We start from the raw sequence: 9,164 nt of genomic DNA, 5'->3' as shown, positions 1-9,164 counted from the left end.
CTTATCAAGATGAGTCAATCCTCCATCCATTACTGAAATCGAACAATTTTTTCGGTTTAAAAATTAGGGATTTAAGAGTAATTTTTTTCGGTTTAAAAAAATCAAAAATTTTTAAAATTATTTAAAAATAGGGATTTAAGAGAAATTTAAAAGGAAATTGAGAGCTAATTGAGATTAAATATGAATTTGAGAGAAATTTGGAAGGAAATTGAGAGGAAATTTGAGAGAGGATTTGTTTGTGAAAAAAAAGGGGTGGGGGTATTTATAGGTTTTTTTTTACCGTTGGGGGGGCAACGGTCAAATTTTTGACCGTTGCCCTGTTCACGCCTGGTCTAAATCGCGTCCCCAGGGACGCGCCACGTCAGCAAAGCGCGGCCACGTCAGAGTGCTTTGCTGATGTAGCAAGAAATCGCGCTCTCAAGGTCGCGCTTTGCTGACACATCCCCTGACATCGCGCTGACGTGGACGCGATTTAGGAGAAAGGGGCCCATTCCGGTAAATAATAAAATACCGGGCCCATTTTGGTAAATTTAAAAAAAATTTGGCTTTTTTTGGTAAATTGTCCCGAAATTAGATTGTATATTTTTACGATAGTAAAAAAAATGTAATTTCACCATTTTAATATCTATATCTTTATAATTTTTAAAGGATTATATCAAAATTTTATCTTTTTTAGGGGGCAAAAGTGTAATTTTACCTTTACTAATTTAAATTTGTATAAATTTTAAAGGGACCTAAATAAAAAATTTTCTATTTTAGGGGGATCGGGGCCCCTGCCAGCCCTCTGGCTACGCCCCTGGATAAAATGATAATTTTATATAATGGAGTCCGGCGTAGTGGGGCAAGAAATTACCATTACTTCTCCATACCCACTATCTAAAAGAAAAAAAATTCATCTTACCTTACTCCACATCCACTTTTCAAAAAAAAAAAAATCACTCCATATGGAGCAGATTAATTCGAAATCCCATATGGTGGTTCAAGTTTTGCCATCACTATTATTTATTAATTTAGTTCTCTATAACAACCTCGTCTCAAATTTTAGTAAAATTAATTTTATTCTAAGTAAAATAAAAATAATGAATTTTAGTAAAGATATTATTTCACAAATGTTTAATCTTATATAAAATTGTTATGAATATCTAATTATGGATGTTCATCAAAATCAAGATAAGTTTTGATGTACTTTAAATTATAATAGTCATTAGAAGTAGATCTCTACTTTATTTATACTTCTTAAGCCTATAAATAGAGACTTTGGAGAAGCTTTTTAAATATCCTGATTGATCAATAAAATATGCTCTCTCTTTGCTCTCCCATTCTTTTTGTTCTTTGTTATTTATTCTCTATCTTTTATTTTATAATATGTTATCAGCACGATTCTCTTTTATTTTATAATACAGTCACTACAGTAAAATAGGTTTTTAGCGGCGTTTGGATAAAAAAACGTCACTATAGATCGAGCATTAGCAGTGCTTTTTGAAAAACGCCACTATAGGTTGACCATTAGCGGCGCTTTTTGAAAAACGGCGCAAAAAATTAAGCATAACGCCGTTGAGCTTTAGTGGCATTAGCGACGCTTTTTCAAAAACGCCGCAAAAAAACATTTTATCTGTCTATTTATTATTTAACTGGTTTATTTATATTAATTAAAATACAGTTATTTTTAATTGAATATTTAAATTCTTCAAAAAAATAATGACACGTAGAAAAAATTTGAAAGTAAACATAGAAAAATATTTGTTAAAAATGAAAAAAATTAAAATACTATTATTTAAAATAATTTTAAAGTTTTTTTGGTACATGACTGATTGGTTTTTAATTTATATATTAAATAATTTCTTATATAATCGTAAAAGAGATAGTATTAATTTTAAAATATTGAATTAATTATTATTATAGTTTAGGGTTTATAGTTTAGGGTACATGGTTTAGGGTTAGGGTTTAGGATTTAGGAGTTACTATTTTAAGGTTTATGGATTATGGGTTTAGAGATTATGGATTATAGATTATGGTTTATGGTTTAAGGGTTGGGGTTTAAGGTTTAAGGGTTAGGGGCTTAGGGTTTATGGTTTATGTTTTATGATTTAGGGTTTAGGGGTTAGGGGCTTAGGGTTTAGATTAATTAGTATTTTTTAATTTATATATTAAATAATTTCTTATATAATTGTAAAAGAGATAATATTAATTTTAATATATTAAAATTATGATTATAGTTTAAATTATTTAAGAGATGATAGATAAACTTTATATATATTAAATGGTTTAGGATTTAAGGTTTACTTGAGATTTGTTAAAGGATGAAATTTTATACAATCAATTAATGCTTTTATATTTAAAAATATTTAATCTAAACCATTTGATATATTTAAATATTATATTTAAAAAATTGATAAATAAATAAATAAAAGTAATAGATTGATATGGATAGATAACTATCTATTTTGGATAGGACCAAATTATAACAAATAAAATGAAATACAAAAACTAAAATCATTCCACATCGAACATCTAACAAAATAGTTATATTTTAGTTAGGAAGAAATATCTCTAATAAAATAGAGATTAGATCGGAAAAGAATAATATAAAATCATGATTAACGTCTCAATCTTTAATAGAAATTTGATATGTGAGAGATTGGTTGCTTACATTGGATAATTCTAACTTAATAATTAATTACAACCATTTAATCATTTGTTTTCTTATTGAAATATACGGTATTTATTTTGAGAGTACTTGATTTTTTATTTATAAAATCCAACTTATAAAAATAGTAATAATAAATGTTTTATAAAATCACGACAAAATAAAACATTTTTAGTAGAGCAAAATGGCGTCATTTTGTTCAAAATGAAATAATTTTTTACGGTATTTATCATTTTACTTTTAAAAAATCGTGCCGTTTTATCCCTAAATTTTCTCCCTGAAACCCTTAATTTCCCCCCCTAAAATTGGTATCCTCAAAACACCCTTTAGGTCTTTCTCTCCGCCACCACCGTCTTCATCATCATCGTTCCCCTACTTTTGCTACTTTAAGCTCCTCTTTTTCTCAACCGCCCTCATCAACAGCAGTAACTCCTCCTCCTCCTACTTCAGTAAGATTTTGAATTCTTACCAAAATGGGAGTTAACGGTCTATGGGAACTGCTAGCTCCCGTCGACCGCTGCGTGTCCGTCGAAACCCTAGCCGGAAAGAAACTCGCCATCAGTGAACTCTGAATCTCTAACACTTGTAATTTTAAATTGTTTTAACAAATTATTTACTTTGTGTGTGTGTGTGTGTTTTGTTTTTGAAGATGCAAGTATTTGGATGGTTCAATTCATGAAAGCGATGCGAGATGAGAAGGGAGAAATGATTCGAAACGCGCATTTTTTAGGGTTTTTTTAGGAGAATTTGCAAGCTTTTAAAGCAAAGTAATAGTATTTAGTTAAAAATGAATAACTGAATTCAAATATTGTCCTTAAAAATATAGCAATTGAATTGAATGAAAATTGCTAATTCTTTTTTATTCTCTATTTGTTTCCTTGTTAAAATATAATTTCTAATGTGTGGCGCAGAAAATATTGTCCTTAAATGTGCTAGATGTCTATTCATTATCTTTTTTATCTTCATGATATTTCTTAAACTACGCTTATTTCCAGTTAAGAAAATAAATTGGTACTGTAGTTGCTTCTGTCTCTTGATAATACTTTTTACAATGATTGGTTACAGATATGGAAATGCTAATGTTTGGAAGATCTTTACCGACCTTTTTGACTATTTTCCATTAACTGCTTTGGTGGGTGTGCAAATTGTTTTGATTTCAATTAATAGCAACATAAATTTTAGGAAAGAAAGAAGGCCTCAGTCTCTTTGATGTTTGGCATTTTATGTTTTAATTGTATTCATTTGGCTTTGCAATTGAATATCCATATTTTTTATTATCATGGTTCTAGACTGCTATATTATATTAGCTTTGATCATATTCCTTCTATCTGAATTTTAAGTTTTGAGAACTCATTTTGTCTTCTTAGTTGGGCAAGAAAAAGTTGGGATTTATAGCTTGCTACCTTTATCCCGTTTCATTTTGAAATCATTCTAAATAGGAACTACAAGTCTCTTACTTTAAGAAATGACACCAAAATCTTTTGAAATGTCTTATGCCACATTGTAACTATCATATGTATAACTTTAGAACTTTGTTTCTTTGTCCTCAGGAAGCGGCTTGATTCATCTCTTCAAGATTTGGAAGAGAAACAACACGGCAAGAGAGAAGTGGTTGGTGTTCTTCTTCTTTTCTATGTGCCTTAGTTCTCTTTTATGCTATATAAGACATTTCTATATAACGTTAAACAACAGTAGTGCAGCATGTTTCTGTTCTGCTTTTTGTAAATTAATACTATTGTTCCTTGTTATAGATCGAGTAGTTTAGACAATCATTTGAAAGAATGCCTATTTGTGACACATGGAAGAGCTATGATTGAGATTGTTTGTTAGTATGGTTCAACCTGCTACTAAAGCTGCACATAATTGTTTGTTATATTTTTTTTTAGCCTTAATGGGTATATATATTTTTTGTTTTTAACATCTCTTTTGTTTACCAAGTTTGTTGGTTTATCTGATCATTTGGTTTTGCATCCTTTAAATATTGAAGGTGTAGCAAAGGATTCAATCTCTTCAAGCTGGAAAAGCCAAGGCTTAGCACTTCTTCAAGTGGAATTTTATTTAATGTTGCATTCCATGGTCGTTTATCTTAGTCGGAACTTGAATTTGGTGTTATTGAAACAAGGTTTTGTAGCTACCTTGTGTACTAGCTTCTTTAACCATGATTGTTAATTATTACGTGTTTTGTAGCTTCTTTCATAATTGGCCGAGTTAATATAGATCAGATGAGCTGTGAGGTAGATTGCTCATTTATTTAAACATAATATTTAAATTCTAAATTCTAAATTTATTAATTTTTATGTTTAGTTTTAAAGTTAAAATTTTAATAGAAAATTTAATTTAGTTAATATTTTTTATCCTTAAAAGTATATAGTTTAAAGTTTAAATTTCAAAAATAAAACATAATATAATATTTATCATAGAGATAAATATTATTTAATTAAAATATTTTTTTAAAGGTCATGTTTTTTAGCGGCGTTTGTGGGAAAATCGTCGCTAAAGGTCTTGTTTTACAGCGGCGTTTGTCTAAATGTCTTGTTCTATAGCGGCATTTGTGGAAAAACACCACTAAAAGTCATGTTTTATAGCGGCGTTTGTGGGAAAAGCGCCGCTAAAGGTCATGTTCTATAGCGGCTTTTTTATATATAAACCCCGCAAAACGGCGTTTTTTGCGTGCTTATCAAAATGTCACAATTAGTTTTACGGCGCTTATAGGCTTAAAAAAATGCCTCTAAAAGTCTGTTTTGCTGTATTGAATCACTCCAAATTTGCTTATCAAGTTGTTGTCGATTGCCTTTTAGAGTTATTGCTATTTCAATATTCAATTGAGGCCTGCGCACGATGGGTAATCATTATCCAAAGAAATCTATATAACACTTAAGTGGGTGATGACGATGATGTTAAAGATCTTCAAGTGAATTTTATAATGATTTATTTATTATATCATGTTTATTATAATTGGAGACTGATCATGATAACATGAATAGATAGATTCTGATTTGAAATCCACGTATATTTGCAATGGTGATTTTGAAATAAAGAATCAATAGAGACGTTAGTTGTTTGTCCTACTAGATTTGTTACATTCCTCAAGTAAATGCAAACATAAAGAAAATAAAAGATATAATCATGGACCACTAAAAATGGGAACATAGTAATAAATAAAAGAACAATAAGAGTTGTTAAGATAACTCTTCAAAGGGTAAAGATAACTTATGTTATTAATGTGATATGAAATATTATTGGCCACATATATGACATATGCCCAAATATTTTGTTTCATTAATATTCTTTGAGGAAGGATGTGAGAATGTAGTAATGAATTCTATCATTACAGATAGAAAATATTTATCTTATTTGGATATTTGAAGATTTTGACATATTCCCTAAAGTGAATATTGCATATAATTATTTGGAAATTATATTTATTGACTTAGTGGCATTATAAACTTCACATTGATTTAGACATTTTCAGTAGTAAATGTCACAATAGTACTTATATGTGGATACAAAGTAAAATGAATGATAGTAAAATTATCAATTTGTTACAATTTAGTACAATTGAAACACATGTTAAAGTAAACGAAGTTTACTAATACAAATTCATTTATTACTTGGCGTGACCAGTTAGACCATCCTAGATCATATATGATGCGTAAATTAATTGAGAATTCATATGAACATTCATTAAAGAATCTTTTGATTCTTTAATTTAAAGAATTCTCATTTGTTGCTTGTTCTCAATAAAATTGATTATTAGAAACTCACTAGCTAAAGTTAAGATTTAATGTCTTACATTTCGAAATAAATATGGGCACATTCATCCACCATGAGAATCGTTTTGATATTATATGATTTTGGTAGATGCATCTATAAAATAAGCATATATGTGTTATCAATTTGCAACCTGTCGTTTACAAGATTGGTTGTTTAAATAATTACTTTCAGATCATGCAATTAAGACAATTCATCTTGCTAATACTAATGAGTTTATATCACAAGATTTTATTGATTGAGTTTGAAATTTTTTATAAAAGTTTGTTATTTATATGCATATTGGTTTAGAGAAATTATTAATTGAATGCTTTTGATTAATGTCTAAACCATTATTTATGAGAACTAAACTTCCTATTTCAACATGTGATTATGTTGATTTATGTATTGTACGCATCAAACCAATCAGTTATAAATACTCCCCCATTACAATTGATTTTTGGTCAAGAGCTAAATATTTCTCATCTTTGATTTTTTTTTTATGTGCGTATATGTTCCAATTGCTTTACCACAACGCACAAAGATGAGTGAATCCTTAAAGAAAGTTGGAAATATATATTAATTACGAGTATCTTTGTATTATTGGATGTTTTGAATGTATTGGAGATCCAATTATAACATGATTTGTGATTTTTTTGTTAGTTTTCCGATATTAGGGGAGAGAAATAATAGCTAAATGAAATCATTAATTGTAATGAGTTATCATTATTTAGATTCTTATAGAGAGTAATTTGAACCGAAGTTCAAAAGGATAACTCATTTTATTATAAGTTAACTGTCGGATGTATTTACAGACTTAATGAGAATAACCAAATGTTATATACCATCTAATATTTAAAAAAAAAGTCTCAATAGGACAATCGGTTAGAATAAATGATAGGGTTTAATATACATGGTTTAGGGTATATGGTTAATTTAGGATTTAAGGCCGGTTTAGGAGTTATAATTTTAAGGTTTATAGATTATGAAATTAGAGACTATGGATTAGGGTTCTGGTTTAAGGGTTGTGATTTAAGGGTTAGGGGTTAGAGATTAAGATTTAGGGATTTAAGGTTTATGGATTTGGTGTTAGGTTAGGGTTTAGGGTTTAGATTAATTAGTGTGTTTTAATTTATATTAAATAAAGTTTAGGGGTTAGGGGTTCGGGGTTAGGGATTCGGGTTAGGGTTTAGGGTTTAGATTAATTAGTGTTTTTTAATTTATATTATAAATAAGGTTTAAGGGTTAGTAGTTAGGGGTTAGTAGTTAGGGGTTAGGGGTTAGAGGTTAAGAGTTAGTGATTTAGGGTTTAGAATTTAAGGTTTACTTTAGATTTGTTAAATGATGAAATTTTATACAATTAATTAATGCTTTTATATTTAAAAATATTTAATCTAAACCATTTGATATAATTAAATATTAGATTTAAAAAATGATAAATAAATAAATTAATATTGTAATGATTGATATGGATATGTAACTATCTATTTTGGATAGGACCAAATTATAACAAATAAAAATGAAATACAAAAATTAAAATCATTCCATATCGAACATCTAGTAAAATAGTTATATTCTAGTTAGGAAGAAATATCTCTAATAAAATGGAGATTAGATCGAAAATGAATAATATAAAATCATGATTAACGTCTCAATCTTTAATTGAAATTTGATATGTGAGAGATTAATTGCTTACATTGGATAATTCTAACTTAATAATTAATTACAGCTATTTAATCATTTTTTTCTTATTAAAATATACGATATTTATTTTAAGAGTACTTGGTTTTTTTTTATAAAAATTCAATTTATAAAATCACTTAACTAATAATTTTTAACAGACAAAATAAAAGATTTTTAGCAGAGCAAAACAACGTCGTTTTGTTCAAAATGAAATGATTTTTTTGTGGCGTTTTTGTGAAAAATGCCGCAAAAAGGGAAGCAATAGCGGCTTTTTTATAAGCGTTTTTTTATAAAAACGCCGCAAAAATCATTTTACTTTAAAAAATCGCGCCATTTACCCAAAATTTCCCCCCTGAAATCCCTAATCTTCCCATTTAAAAAATCGCGCCATTTCCTCTCTCTGGTTTTTACGCTTCCTTTCACCCTCAGAGGATGACACTGTCCATGTGCTTCTCTGCCACCACGGTTGCTGATCCCATTCCCACTTTAGATCCGCATCCACCCCATTCATCCGACTCTCAATCACTCGTGGTTGTTTCCTTCTGCAAGTTTGTTGATTTCCCAGACCATTCATCCGACCGTGCTGATTTCCATCTTGACATTTTATTTGTTCATATTCCATGTAGTTTATATTTGCCATCTTGAAAACAACTCCACCGAAAATTTCAACAGTCTTTTTATATTTGTATTTTTTTTCAAACGCCATTTTTCAAATCTTTTCCTTTGAATTTCCGATCCCTTTAGAGTGCTGAAAAATATTCAGGTACTTCAGTATTTTTCAATTTCGCATTTTATTTCCTCCAATATTTGAATTTAGTTCCAATTTATCGTCATTTATTTGCTGAATTAACTTGTAAAATAATTGTTAGCACCCAGGGTTTTTTTTTATGTAGGGTTGTTTTAATTTTAGTTGGAGAATATATTGTGGTTTGATTGTTTGTTAGGTTTTGATATTCATAGGTTTTTAATTGAATTTCTAGCTTAAGTAAGGACCTCATTTCTTTCGCCTCAAATGAATTAAATTTAATGGTTAGTATTTGTAAAATTTAATGTAATGTAAAATTTTGGCATGTTATTAATTGTA

General features: G+C 28.7%; 1 long non-coding RNA gene across 1 annotated transcript; it reads left to right on the top strand.

Moving 5' to 3' along the window:
* The first annotated feature begins 2,938 nt into the window (after positions 1–2,938).
* LOC128034950 (uncharacterized) lies at positions 2,939–4,932 on the top strand. The gene is made up of 2 exons (XR_008191315.1): positions 2,939–4,258; positions 4,635–4,932. It is a non-coding gene; the product is annotated as an uncharacterized LOC128034950 (long non-coding RNA).
* Positions 4,933–9,164: the final 4,232 nt, after the last annotated feature.

This window comes from Gossypium raimondii, chromosome 11 (assembly GCF_025698545.1).
Source record: "Gossypium raimondii isolate GPD5lz chromosome 11, ASM2569854v1, whole genome shotgun sequence".
NCBI lineage: Eukaryota > Viridiplantae > Streptophyta > Magnoliopsida > Malvales > Malvaceae > Gossypium > Gossypium raimondii.
Note: the sequence above shows the minus strand (reverse complement) of the source record. Positions and strands in the feature narration are given on the sequence as shown.